We start from the raw sequence: 15,062 nt of genomic DNA, 5'->3' as shown, positions 1-15,062 counted from the left end.
TGAGGTTTGAATTCAGTTAGATAGTGGGAAATTAGGTCATCTTTCAGCAAACAAGATTATGATAGATTGTTCACAAAAACCAAGGCATCCCTGTACTCCAAGTATTTAGGGCAGAGAGAGGGGTAGAGTGCTATAGCCGTTATAGGCATGACTTGGATGCCAGATAAATGTGGTCTGCAGGCTACGTTCAACCATATCCTGGTCATGGCGTCTTCAGTAGGTTACTTCATATCTAGGCCTTGCCTACTTTATTTGTGAAATTAAACTGCCTGGGAATTAAACATCATGTGAATGGGTAATATAGCCTTATTCTTAGACATTACTTGGCATTCAGTCCTATATAATTTCCTAAACCTAATGAGGCAAACTCTGGGTCATAAAAAAGGGTCAATGTGGCCAACTGGTAGCTGAAAATTTTAGGTTCCAGTCTACCCAGAGTCCCCTCAGAAGGTCTGGTAGTCTACTTCAAAAATCAGCCTTTGAAAATTCTATGGAACAGAGTCTTACTCTGATGCACATGGGGTCACATGTGTCTGAATGCACTCAACAACACCTGGTATTATTATCATACATGAGACTTCTCCAGGAATCCTTTTAAAATATTAATTGCTGGAAATTATGTTTCCACTCTGAATTCCCTTACTATCTTATCAAGGTAATTTTACATATGGAATTCCCCTATTTAAGTAGATAACTTAATGACTTTTAGTACATGTACTGGTACATGTACCTGAACTCTATACTCATCAATATATTGTAGTTTCATCAGTGCAATAACATTGCTCATGTCATTAGAGTTAATCCTCATTCACCCACCAGCCACACGGTATATTCATACAACTAAATATAATTTTTTAAAAAGCAAACAAAATGCTGCCATGGATATAATATGGATTAAGCTTGATACTAAATTGTTAAGCAAAGGGTTGATACAAAAATACTCATATGTTCCCAAAAGAAAGGGAGGACAAGATTCATGTTAACTGGAATGAAGAGGGAAAAAAATTAAATCCATATATCATAGGTTTCAATTTATATAAAATGACCAGGGAACGCATTTTGTATTTTAACAATAGCTTTAAAATAGTTCTTCCTGGTTCAGCCATGACCAGCAAAGATAACCTGGAATGGACTCAACTGTTTTCAGTGTGGGTATACTGCAGTGATAATGTGGTCTAACACCCTAGGAGAAACTTACTCTCCCTTTTAGAAGATAACGGAAGCATGTGTTGCATAGCAACCAAATCTTTTGAACAACAAAGTTGGAAACCACAGTGTCCCACTTAAAGACTGGTTGATTTCACCACTTTGAATGCATGTTGTGCACAGGATTGTAGCAACACACGTCACAGAGAGAGTAGCCACTGACAGAATCGTGGAGCTGACAGATGGGTCGTGACTATTCTCAATAGTCCTGGCAGTTATCCTGCATTAGCCTCCTGTAAAGATTTACTACATCTCTCCCGAATTACCCATTGCAGGGTTTGGGGCCATACTTTTTTCCATTTATCATGCCAGTTCAGTCACATTTTACAAAATCTAATCTGTTCCAGCTTCACTGTGTTGGCCGTGACTGAACCAGTTTGAAGTCCTGATTTTTACCTGTTTCTGACAATTGAAACATTTAGGGTCTCTTCTCACTTCTAACTGATCCAAAGGAAGGAAATCAGAGGCATCACTGTTTCCTTCAGGAAACACTGTGGGAGCCAGAAGCTGGAAGCCCCTTATTAGTTACTGATTTAAAGAAGCTGCTTCTTACGATGAAACATGCAACTTTCCTCTAGTTCTTAAATGCTTCCTCCCCTCCACTATCATGATCCCAATTCTACCTTACAAATCTGGCTAGACCAGAGGATGTACATTGGTACGGATAGCAACCGGAAACACAGGGAATCCAGGACAGATGACTCCTTCAGGACCAGTGGCGATGCCTGGAGGGTGGAGAGAATGTGGGGTAGAAAGGGGGAACTGATTACAAGAATCTACGTATAGCCTCCTCCCTGGGGGAGGGATAGCAGAGAAGAGGGTTGGGGAGACGTCAGACAGGGTAACATATGACAAAATAATAATAATTTATGAATGATGTAGGATTCATGAGGTAGGGGGAGTGGGGAGGGAGGGGTCAAATGTGCAGCCCATATTAAGGGCTCAAGTAGAAAGCAAATGTTTGAGAATGATGATGGCAACAAATGTACATATGTGACACAATGGATGTATGTATGGATTGTGATAAGAATTATATGAGCCCCCAATAAAATGATTTAAAAAAAGAAGCTGCTTCTTTAACCACCCACACAAAGGTAAGAAAATGGTGCTGGAGATAAAGTACCTACCCAGAATTCAACTGTTATTGGTGACTTAATTTCAAAACACAAATTAATGAACAAACCCCCAATAATAATAGCACTTTTATATAATTTGCTATGATCCAGACATTACTCGAAGTGATATCCAAATATTAACTGTTTCATCCTAGGGACAACTCTAAGATACCCCCCAAAAAAACCAGAGTTATTTTTACTGTTACACTTAATACATTTGTCAAATCTGCAATTCCATTCTTGGAAACATTTTTCAAACTCATGTTTGAATAGCTGACAGCACCTCCCTCGTTTCCTTCTTCACCTCTTCAATGTAGTCAAATTGCTGTCCTTCCATGTGCCTCTTCATTCGCAGAAACAAAAAGAAGTTGCATGGACCGAGGTCAGGTGACTAAGGTGTGTGGGCCAAGAGAGGCATATGTTTTTGCCAAACATGGGCACACCGAGATGGCTGCATGAGCAGGTGCATTGTTGTGGTGGCAAAACCAGTCCCCTGTCTGCCACAAATTAGGCCTTTGTTTTGTGGCACACTGTTACGCAATATTTTCAAAACCTCTAAATAGAAAGTTTGATTAACAGTCTGACCTGGTGGGATGAACTCCAAGGGCATCAACCATTTCCATCACATCAAGGTGGGTTTTGTGTGTGTGTGTGTGTGTGTGTGTGTATCACATTTTAATTCCTTCTTTATAGATAAGGACACTGAAACAAATTAAGAAGCTTGCTCAACATTCAGTTGCTAGGAACTTAGAGTTTGAGGTGTGAATGCAGGTAATCTGGCTCTAAATTCTATATTCTGCTTTTTTCCTGTCAAATAATAAACACTTCAAGAGTGGAGATCAAATCCCTTGTTCCTCACTCCCAGCATAAGTCATGGCACAATGTACCAATAAATACTTAGGAAATTGCCTATACACTTTTGAGAAAAGGACAAACACTCCATGGAAAGCAATAAATTCTAATTCAGTGACCTTATATAAGGTTTCTGAGGCTACAAACGGGAGCAGAGAGTCTCAAGTTTCTCCAGCATAGCAGCTGGTGCATTTGAACTACCAACTTTATCATTATCAGTCCAATGCTAGTCCAACATTACCACCAGAGTTCCTAGTCAATGAATAAAGGTGGTGCTAAATAAAGAAGATCATTGTTATTTTTAAGTGTCATTGAGACGGTTGTAACTCATAGAGACCCTAAGTATGACTATAAAACTCAGTCATGCATATGTGCTCCAATGTTCATCGCAGCACAGTTCACAATTACAAGGAATTGGAAACAACCCAAATTTACCTCAACAGATGAATGGATCAAAAAACTGTGGTTCATACATACAATGGAGTACTATGCATCCATAAAGAGTAGTGATGAATGCGGGAAGCACAATGCCGCATGGGAAGAACTGGAGGAGATCATGTTAAGTGAAGTAAGCCAAAAGCTACTATATATATATATATATATATATATATATATATATACATACATCCCTGGGGTGAGGTCCAGCAACTATGGCAGGGACCAAACCAATCCAGGGATACATATGGCAGCCAACTAAATCAACTAAATAAGAGGAGGGGAGGAAGAGAAAAAGGAGACACAGATAGGAGGGGATCAGGGCACTAACCCACACAAAGGGAGGGTATTGATTATATCTCCATGGGAGAGGGAGAGAGAGACCAGGCTTCAACCTGATGCACCAACACGTGAATACAACATAGCAGCATGTACCAGGGAGCAAATAGAGAGATCTGTGGGGCCAGCCCCAATCCCAACTATGTGGACCACCACCCCATCCAACCCCCTAACCTCAGAAGAATGCACTTCAAAAGACAGCACTGGGGCTACAGCTTGGGGAGAAGGGCAAGGTGGATTATAGCACAAGGGAGAAACAAAGAGGGATGGAGAGGTAGGAAAGGACATCCTGGCTCACCAACCCCGGAGGATGACATTCCTGCTCGGAGCAGACAACGTACTGGAAGTACTGGATGGTTGGCCCCACCACAGGAAACTGCGTCCCTCACTGAACCATGGTGCTCCGGGGACAGCACTGGAGACACAGTGTGGGAATAGTGCACGGTCTGGCCCCATCACACTGGGGTGAGGCACTGAGGGCATCCAGCAGAGCAGCAGGGGAGCAGAGTGATGAAACCCCCAGGGAATACCAAAAATAGACTTTGGAGACAGAGTGTGGCACCCCATCAGACTTGACCAGAAAACACTTGTAAGGCCAATAAAAAGATGTTGAACTATTTGCAGGTTTTTCCATTTTTGTCAGTGGCTTTCTTTTTGTTATTTTTATTTTGTTTTTGTTCTTACTATTTTGCTGGATTTGACTTCCTTTGTTGTTTTATTTGTCTTTGCCTGGTTCTTGCATTTATTAATGTATCTGCATGTCTATCTAGATAAGATAGGCAGGATAAATAATTTCGAGATAAAAAGAACAGGACTAAGGGTTCCAGGGGGATACAGGAGAAGGGGAGGTGGGAGAAAGGAAGGGGGGGGTGGAAACCAACCCAGGGACAAGGGAACAACAACTGAACTAAAATAAATGGAGGGAAGGTTATAGGATGCTTACTGGGGTTTGATCAAGGGCAATGTATCAGTGAGGAATTACTAAACCCAAATGAAGGCCAAACTAGATGGTGGGACAAAAGGAAAATAAAGGAAATAGAGGAAAGAACCAGGAGGCAAAGGATATATTATTGAGGCCTAAATACTGGCATGTACATATGTAAATACATACATACATAATGAGAGGGAATAGAACTATGTACTCATATCTAGATGTTAAGAATTAAGGTTGCAGATAGATATTGGGCTTCTACTCAAGTACTCCCTCAACACAAGAATACTTTGTTCTACAATCTGGTGTTCTGTGATGCTCACCTCCCCTACATAACCGCTGAAGACCAAATGGGTGCATAGCAAATGTGGTGAAGAAAGCTGATGGTACCTGGCTATCAAAAGATATAGCATCCAGGGTCTTAAAGGCTTAAATATAAACAAGCGGCCACCTAACTGAGAAGCAACAAAGTCCACATGGAAGAAACACACCAGCCTGTGTAATCATGAGGTGTCAATGGGATCATGTCTCAGGCATCTAAGACTCAGAACAAAATCATATTCAATGTGAATGGGGGGAGCGGGGTCATGGAGTGGAGACCCAATGCCCATCTGTAGACAATTGGACATCCTCTCACAGAGGGGTCACAGGGAAGATATGAGACAGTCAGTGTGTAGAATAGCATCAATAAAACACACAACTTTCCTCTAGATCTTTGGTGCTTCCTTCACCCCACTATCATGAACTAAATTGTACCTTTCAAATCGGATTAGACCAGAGTATGCATACTGCTGTAGATAAGAGCTGGCAACACAGGGAATCCAGGACAGGTAAACCACTCAGGGCCAACAAGGAGAGTAGACATACCAGGAGGATTAGGGGAGAGTCAGGGAATAAAGGGAGAATCAATCACAAGGATCAATCTAGAAACCCCTCTCAGGGGGACAAATACAGAAAAGTGGGTGAGAGGTGATGGAAGATGATTTAAAACATGGAAATAATAATCTATAACTTATCAAGGGTTCATAAGGGAGGGTGGGGGAAGGAGAGGGAAGAAATGAGGAGCTGATATCATGGGCTCAAGTGCAAAGAGAATGCTTTGAAAACGATGATTGCGACATATGTGCAAAGGTGCTTGACACACTGGATGAGTGTATGGATTGTGACAAGAAATGTAAGAGCCCCCAATACAAGTATTTAAACAAAACAAACTCTGTCATGTCCAGTGCTACAGTTACTACTACTAATGGTTTCACCCTGGAGCAGCCAAGGCAATGTCTTAACTCCAAGTCAGAGAGAAAGAAAGAGAAATTTATGGGTAGGTAATCCATGAGGAGGGCTGACAGTAATACAGGTTGTCTAAATGGTGTTCTGTTTGAAATCTGATTACATATTTATTATATATGTGTATATGTTTATATGTATATACCTTTTACTGTGGAATATATAATTTGGTGGGGGAATCGTGTAAAGATGACCTACATTAATTTAGGTTTCAGGGTAAACTGCAGGAATCAATTGTTGACCATAAGCAAATAAACAGAATAATAAAATTCTCTAAGTGTTGGGCTCATCTCAGGGTATCTTTGTTGATTAATTAGACAGTGTGGCTTAGCTTTTTAAATTAGTAACAGGTGACATAAGAGGAGACTCTCGGGGTTATCTGGCCCATCTAGGTGACTTTTATCCAACTTGCTTGCCTCTGAACAACATAGCCCATTTCAAAAACTCCATAGAACCTGCATTAAGTAAAGTACCTTAGGCTAACTGCATTTAGTAAAGTAAATTCTATTAACTATATTAAGGCATTTGAGGTACATATTCCCCCATTTGAAACTGAAAGAGATTTAGTGTATTGATTTTTTAAGCTTCAAGGATTAAGAGTCATTTAAATGATAAAATTCCTACGGTGTTTTGTCCTTCCTTCTTTTTACAGGCTTGGTTCTATTTCTTGGCTATTGACATCAAAAGTCTGAGAGCTTAACTAGTTGTTTTCTTTCTTTTCTTTAATATAAAGCTGTTTGTTTTACTTTAAAAAAATCATTTTATTAGTATCTCATACAACTCTTATCACAATCCACACATACATCAATTGTGTAAAGCATATTTGTACATTCGTTACCCTCATCATTCTCAAAACATTTGATCACCATGTAAGCCCCTGGCATCAGCTCCTCATTTTTCCCCTCCCTCCCCACTCCCCGCTCCCTCATGAACCCTTTATAATTTATACATTATTATTTTGTCATATCTTACACTGTCCGGCATCTCCCTTCACCCACTTTTCTGTTGTCTGTCCCCCAGGGAGGAGGTTATATGCAGCTCTTTGTAATCGGCTCCCCCTTTCCACAACACCATTCCTCCACCCTCCCGGTATCGTCACTCTCACCACTGGTCCTGAAGGGATCATCCATCCTTGACTCCATGTGCTTCCAGTTCCTATCTGTACCAGTGTACATCTTCTGGTCTAGCCAGATTTGTAAGGTAGAATTGGGATGTGTATGGCGAGGGTGGGGGGGAGAGGTGGGGGGGGGAGGAGGAACCGTTTAGGAACTAGAGGAAAGTTGTATGTTCCATCATTGCTACACTTCACCCTGACTAGCTCATCTCCTCCCTGAGCCCCTTCTATAAAGGGATGTCTAGTTGCCTACAGATGGACTGTGGCTCCCACTCCGCACTCCCACTCATTCACAATGAAATTAGTTTTTTGTTCTTTGATGCTTGACACCTCATCCCTTCGATACCTCGTCATCACACAGACTTGTGTGCATTTTCCACATGGGCTTTGCTGCTTCCAAGCTAGATGGCTGCTTGTTTACCTTCAAGCCTTTAATACCCCAGATGCTATATCTTTTGATAGCCAGACACCATCAGCTTTCTTCACCACATTTGCTTATGTGCCCATTTGTCTTCAGCAATTGTATCTGGGAGGCGAGCACACAATTATATGACTTTTTTGTTCTTTGATGCCTGATATCTGATCCCTTTGGCACCTCATGATCTCACAGGCTGGTGTGCTTCTTCTATGTGGGGTTTGTTGCTTCTGAGCTAGATGGCCACTTGTTTACCTTCAAGTCTTTAAGACCATAGACGGTATATGTTTGATAGCCGGGCTCCATCAGCTTTCGTCACCACAATTGCTTATGCACCCACTTTGTCTTCAGCGATTTTCTTTGTCGGGTGAGGCAGCCAGGCCTGTGGCATTGACTAGAGATGCAGTGAAGGACACATATTCAGCTTTCCTGAGGAGATACATGTCCTTACTGCAATCTTCCATTAACCTAATTCTCTGACACCTCTAGCCAAAACTAAAGAGCTCCTGAGAAAAAATGTATAGCCACTGCCTAATTGAACTAGTCCCCCCTTTAAAACTGGGAGACATACAGTAGCAAGTCATGGTGACATGGAGTAAAACCTGATTTAGGGGAAGTTTAATATGAGTACTCATTTACGTGACTATCATGAACACTTCAGCGCATATGATTATTCATGAATTTAAAGAGTGTCATTGACATTTGAGAAAAAGAAATACATAAAGGGGTGGGAGGTTCCTGTTCAGTCTTCTGTAAGAGGAAAATGGAAATCGATGTAGAAAGAATTGTCGGGGTGTAGTGATTACACGTTGGGCTGCCATCCGTTGTTGGAAACTACAAGCAGTTCCTTTAGGAAAGACTGGGCTTTCTATTCCCACAACCAGGGACAGTCTTGGAAATCAAAGGGAGTCACTATGTGTCAGCATTGATTCTATGGCCGTGAGATTTGTTTGTTTTAATTGGTCTTTGCTTACACATATACTTAAAGATCTGAATGAGGCTAAAGAGCCCAGTCAATGCGTGTAGATATTCCATTGCAACATGGTTTGGCTGGAACCTGGTGTGATGAATTTAAGGCTTACTTCCTTGAACTTCACAGCTGGGTAGGCAGAAGTGGAAAGTCTTTCCAAGTTGTGAGGAACGCCTGATCTCCTGGTTGGAAATGGATTTCAAGGACTTCTTACCAGAAGTTCAGTCTCATTCCTACTACTTTGTGAAAATTGGGTAGAACTTATTTTAAAGAAAGCAAACACTAATAAGTACATCTTGACATTGGATAGAGGACGCCTGAGGAAGGAGATTGACTAAGTATGCTCATGTTGTATAGATTCGCACAAAAACAATCTAATTGTTGCTTTTTCATGGGGCTGGGTGGCCTCTCAGTAAAGCAAAAGGCAAAATAATGGTCCATGGCAGCCTAACTCTTTGACACAGTTTGTTAAACTTCTTCACTAAGTGATGGTGTCTAGAAATTTTTTGAGTATTGGTTAAAGAAAATGAGTCTTATGAATATTGTTCAGACTGTAGGGTTGTCCAAACTCAGGAATGATTCCGACACCCCCCCCCCCCCCGCCACCAACCCCACCAAGAGGACATTGGTAACTTTCTGTGCTCTCTTAGTTCTCTAAGGGAATGTCTTAGTCTATTCTGAAAAAGAATCAATAAACACTTGTAAATATTTTATATGCCCAATTAAGCATAGCTTCTTTGTCTAAATGTGTTGCCCAGTGCAAGTGAAATAACAAGTTATAAGCTTGTGGCTGCGCTGGAAGCACCGCTCAATTCCAACAGTTGTGTCTGCAAGAAAAGCATGCACCGCTCCTGCTGCTGCGAAGGCTGAGCTCCAGCAAATCATCATCGCCACTGGAGACAAGCCTCAAATGTCCTTTTTTGTTCTAGCCTGATAGCATGTGATGGCCGCAACGTGCAGAGTAAACATAATAGTTTCATGCCCGGGGCTACATTTATGATCTTCTTTTGCAATTATGTTACTAGTCTCCACTGCCCTGAGACAGAGAGAGGGCTAGTTATTTGGCACAGAGTCCTTAGATGGGTAGGCGATAGGGCATCGGCAGGGTTCTTCGCTGGCTGGACAATGGGATAGCTTCACAACCCTTTTTGTCTTCCTGTCTTTCCTTAACACAGAGATCAAAGAGCTTCCATTAGTTTTTGTTTCAGCTTTCCCAAGTGCTTCAATAGCAAATACAGTCCATTAAAACAACCTCTGTCAGCACCTATTTGGGTGACTAAATAGAGGGCTTAAGGCAATACCCTAAAATTAGGGATCCAGAGTCCACAAAATCCCTCCATTTCAAGACAACCTCAGCAGTTGTTTGAGATTTTTGCTTTTGTTGCTGTTGTCATATGTATTCCCCACCAAAAAGCAAAACCTGGTTGACTTTCTTTTTTAAAAAAGTTTTATTGGGGCTCTTACAGCTCTTATTACAATCCATACATCTATCCAATTGTCAAATACATCTTTACATATGTTGTCATCATCTTTTGCAAAGCATGTTCTTCCTACTTGAGTCCCTGGCATCAGCTCCTCATTGTTCTTTTATTGGGATATAGACCAATAAAGTAGGAGCAATAAGTAAGAACTCTTAAGGATGCTCCTTGGTTATGAAAAATAACCTGCATGGATCTTTCTCAAATAGTCTTTCTTAAAATGAGACATTGGGCAATCAGGTATCTATAAAACTGACGATTACAAGGCCTGTTCCCCTGCGTCACAATTCATGAGCTGATGGAAGGAGTTCAAAACTGCATGAGCCACTTCAGCATTTATAAGACAGTCCACAGCTTTCTTCACACCATTACTTTAATAAATGGGATCCTTGTGGTTTAGGTGGAGGTGGATAAAAATTATCATTATCACCTTGCTTGGTAGTCGCCCATTCCTGGTCTTCCTTTCTCATTGTCCACTGATACTACTTCTGTAGCCTTCTGAATTTCCCTACTTGACTCTTGTGTTAGTCTTGGTACATTAGAGAAACAAATCCACATAAACTCATATGTATAAGAGTTTTATAAAAAAGTTAAGTGCATATCAAGGAAACATCCCAACCCAGTGCTGCCCAAGCCCACAAGCCCAACATTAGCCCATGTGTCCAACACCTATCCACAATTCATCCTCCATCTCACAAAACATACCCAATGATGCCAACTTCAGGAGGAAAGTCACTGAATGTGTAAGCATCTCAGCGCTGGCAGGGGCCTCCACATGGGTACTCCAGGTCCAGGGCTGCATCAGGGTAGGACCATGTGGCTTCTCCTTGGGGATGTCTTGCATTAAGTGAGGCTTGCCAGCTGAAGCAGGGAACTGGATAAGGCAGCTGCACCCTGGTCTGACCATCAGAGAGCAAGAGACCTGAGAACTAGAAAGGCAAGGCTCACTGAGCCATTTATCTCTCTACCCTTCAATTAACCTCACACGTGTTTATTGGCCAGATTGGCACAATAAACTAACTACCTCAACTCTGCTCTCTCCCTCTCTTTGGAGGTCATTCTTTCAAAGTCCTGCTTTTTAAAAAGACAGGCTAATTCCTTTTAAGCCTAGTCCCCCCACCCCCCCAGTGTAAACTTTGTAAATTATCAAAATTGTGACGTTGACATTGTCTCTAGCTCTCTTTCTACCTCTGCTAAGCCTTCATGGAAGCCAGGGGCACTTGAGCTAATAAAAACCATGTCAATAAGGGGGACATTCTGTTCTGCTTTGGGATCTATACTTATAGCTCTAGCAACCTAAAATTAATCGATCAAGAAAAAATGGAGGGATTTTCCTCTGGCCCAAGAAAAATTCATTTTGTTTTGCTAAAGTCCACTTGCTAAGCTACTCCATAAAGAGTAAATTCCCGGTAAGCAATTAAGTGGTGTCCTCCTTCTTTGATTTGGGGGTCCTAAGTGGGTTCTCGAGCAGATACAGCTTCTGTTTTAGGGTTCAGTTAATTGGTCCAGTCTTATTATATTTTACTCCCAATCTTTTCTGACGTCTTGGATCGGATCATCTGTTTTTTTCTGAGTCACACGGCCAGTGTAGAATAAGGTCTGATGAGCAGCCCCTGGAGTCCTGGTAGGGGAGTGATTATCGTATTAGCCCATTAACCACATGAAAACCAGCAGGAGCCCACAGGAGAAAGATGAGGCTTTCAACTCATGTCAAGAATTGATTATGTCCTCACCAGAACTTAAAAATTAAAAGTTATAGTCGCTGAAAGCCACAGTGATAGTTCTGCTCTATCCTACAGGGTTCTATGTTAGTCTGTGTAGACTAGAGAAACTATCCATGGACAAACATATGTGTATAAGAAAGAGATTTATATACAAGAGCAGTTGAACATTGAGAAAACATCCCAATCCAGTCCAGATCAAGTCCCTAAATCTGATATTAGCCCATATATCTGACACAGATCTATAAAGTCCTCTCCAGATCCACAAAACACATGCAGTGACGCTGAATGCAGATCAACTCATGCAATGATGCCGAATGTAGAGGATCACAGTGGGTAGAAAGTCTTTGGATCCAGTGTCATTGGAAATATCTCAGCGCTGGCAAGGGTCTCTCTGTGGCTTCTCTGGCTTCCTAGTCTGATTGCGTCCATGTGGCTTGTCTTCAGCAGTGTCTCCCAGGGAGTAACAGAGAGAGAGAGAGAGGTGTCTTCTGCCTCCAAGGAGAAAGTACTAGATTCCACAGATTTCTCAGGAGAAGGTCATGTCCTCCCAGGAGTCTAATTGGCTATCTCCAGATTGACAGCCCAGATTCCACCCCTACACTCTTAATCCTTACATTGACATCAGATTAGGGGACTACCTCATGGGTCTTAATGTATCAGAATTGACTCGATAGCAGTGAGTTTAGTTTGGTTGATGTTTGATCATCAGCCCAAACAGGGTTATGGGAAGCAAATGAATGAGAGAAATGCTCAGTCATACCAAAATGGTGAGTTCCCTAGTGTGGCAGGTTCCACTTCCAGTTGTATCAATGAGAGGCAGACAAAGGCTGGTGTACTCTCATCATACCGGATGCCCTTTATTCTGTGGGGCATTTCTCAGTTTGGGCGATTCTCTGCCACTGGCTTCCAGCAGTGATAGTACACTTAGCGAATGAAAATTGATGTCTCCTTCAACGTAGAATCCACTACGCACCTCCCACTGTGCTACTGTGGAAGCAGCGTGAACGGCCCTCAGACTCTTGGCCCTGGCCCTTCACTGAGCAAGTACAGCCAGCCCTGTGGGAAAACCAGAGATAAATTATGTCCCACAAGGAGGCTTGGTGTCATAGTGGTGACATGCTGGGCTGCAAGGTCAACAGTTTGAAACCACAAGGTGGTTTGCGGGAGGAAGACATGGCTTTCTACTCCCATAAAGACCTCTGAAACCCTGTTCTACCCTGTCTTATACAGTCCCTCTGAGTCAGATTTTATGGTCTTGGGCTTGGTTTGGCTTGTGGGTAGAAGACAGTGGGTGTGGTTTGGTTTGTGAGTGGAAAACACTGAGACCACTCTCACTATCTAACTTCCAGGCTCCCTCTCCCTGATGTGTCTCCTTTATTTTCTGAAGCCACCAGCAAATACAGAAGGAAACAGACAGCTGTTCTCTAACTTTTTGAAAACTCAAAGAAATGAACTCCAAGGCAGTCATGGTCACGTTCAGAAATAACATTTCAAGCAAAATTAGAAGTCCAGCCCCAGTCTTTTTGCCCATCTTGTCAGTCAGTAGACATTCCACATGTATTTTTTCATAGTATCTGCTAGTTCTGCAATACAAATCAAGTTGCAAAAATAGCATCCTAACCAGAGCTATCTTTTGGCGACCACACACAATCAGGCTAGGAATACTGTGGATCATAACTTATTACAATGAATGTTCACACTTTTTTATTCAGAGTTCTCTACCAAAATAGGCCCAGTTTGCCAAGATTCTTGGGAACTTCCTGATGGCACATTTTCCCCATTTCCCTTTTTTGTTTTCCACCAAATTGTCTCCTCATCCTGACCCGACTGGACTCTCTCAGGTTCTGGGAGTCTACAGGAAACAACAGTCCTTTATGGTTGTTTTTTGTTGTTTTTTTTTCAACCCCAAATGTTATTTATTTAATACAATCATCACAGGGTGCAAATGGAGACTTAATTTAAAAAACAAACACAATAGAAATGACACCACAGCTTGAGATAAGAGTTCTACACAGACATCAAGGAGCGGGGTGGAAGGAGGACAGACAGCTACAGAAGAGAAGAGAACACAAGGACAGGGAAGGTCAGGGCTCTTGGCTGGAGACTTGCTTTGAGTAGGTTTCCTGCAGGTATTTCTTAAAGGCAGTGGAGTTTTTCCAGAGTTCCGCAGCATGTGTGTTCAAAGGGCTGTCGATGTTGGGCTCTCCCAGCAGGCTCTGGATGGAGAGGAGAATCGTCCTGACGTCATACAAGGCAGACCACTTGTCCTTCAGGATGTCCAGACAGATGTTACCCTGAGTGTCCACGTTGGGGTGGTAGCAGGGGGTGAGGAACTTCACTGTGGGTGCATTGTAAGGGTAGCCACTGGGGAACTCCAGGGAGAGCTTATACCTCAGGTCTTCATAGACTGTACCAGCTGCTCCGTGGATGGTCCCTATCCACTTGAAAAGGTTGTCTGATTCCGGCAAGGCAGAGATTCCTTTGTCGCCAGACATCATGAGGGTCATCAGCTCCTGTTGTAGCCTCTTGCCCACGGAACCCGGGCTGCGTCCCCGCTGGGTTCGGCTCCTTTCCGGGCGGCTACGACACTGGCTGCGGCTGGGTCGCGGTTTGGGGAGGCCATTCGCCCGGTGTTGGCAGATGGGATCTCCAGAGACTGGAAGGCAACTGCCCCTTTATGGTTTTTATAGGGAAATTGCAGTTCCTGATGACAACTGACTACGTGTGTGTGTGTATGTGTGTCTGTGTGTGTGTGTGTGTGTGTGTGTGTAAGTTCTCTTTCTCCACATAGGGCTCACTCCCTTCTAGTTCTCTCCCATGTCTGGACTTCTTGTCCACCACATGAGGAGAGGCTTCCATAAACAGCAGGGAAGTTCATTGTCTCTCACTCTAGATCCATACTGGAGTCTGGTCCTTAGGAAGTTGGGACCAAGACTACTATATCAAGACCCATGCTGGATGTCAATTATTTTTACTACTAATATGGGTCCTTACTCTGGAGCAACAAAGTCAAGTCATTAACATTAAATTAGAGAGGGATAAAAAGAAATTTATTAATAGGTTACCCATGAGGAGGTCGACAGCATTGCAGGCTGGCTTGCTTGGATTTGAGTACATAGATGGGATACTTACATTATCTCGTGCCAACTTGAAGCTATTAAGAGTGAAGGAGTGGAGTTTAGCCTTTCGTGAGGATTCT

General features: G+C 42.5%; 1 pseudogene; it reads right to left on the bottom strand.

Moving 5' to 3' along the window:
* Positions 1–13,906: 13,906 nt before the first annotated feature.
* On the bottom strand, positions 13,907–14,486 carry LOC142423190 (ubiquitin-conjugating enzyme E2 C pseudogene; annotated as a pseudogene).
* Between the last annotated feature and the right edge of the window lie 576 nt (positions 14,487–15,062).

This window comes from Tenrec ecaudatus, chromosome 12 (genome assembly GCF_050624435.1).
Source record: "Tenrec ecaudatus isolate mTenEca1 chromosome 12, mTenEca1.hap1, whole genome shotgun sequence".
Taxonomy (NCBI): domain Eukaryota; kingdom Metazoa; phylum Chordata; class Mammalia; order Afrosoricida; family Tenrecidae; genus Tenrec; species Tenrec ecaudatus.
Note: the sequence above shows the minus strand (reverse complement) of the source record. Positions and strands in the feature narration are given on the sequence as shown.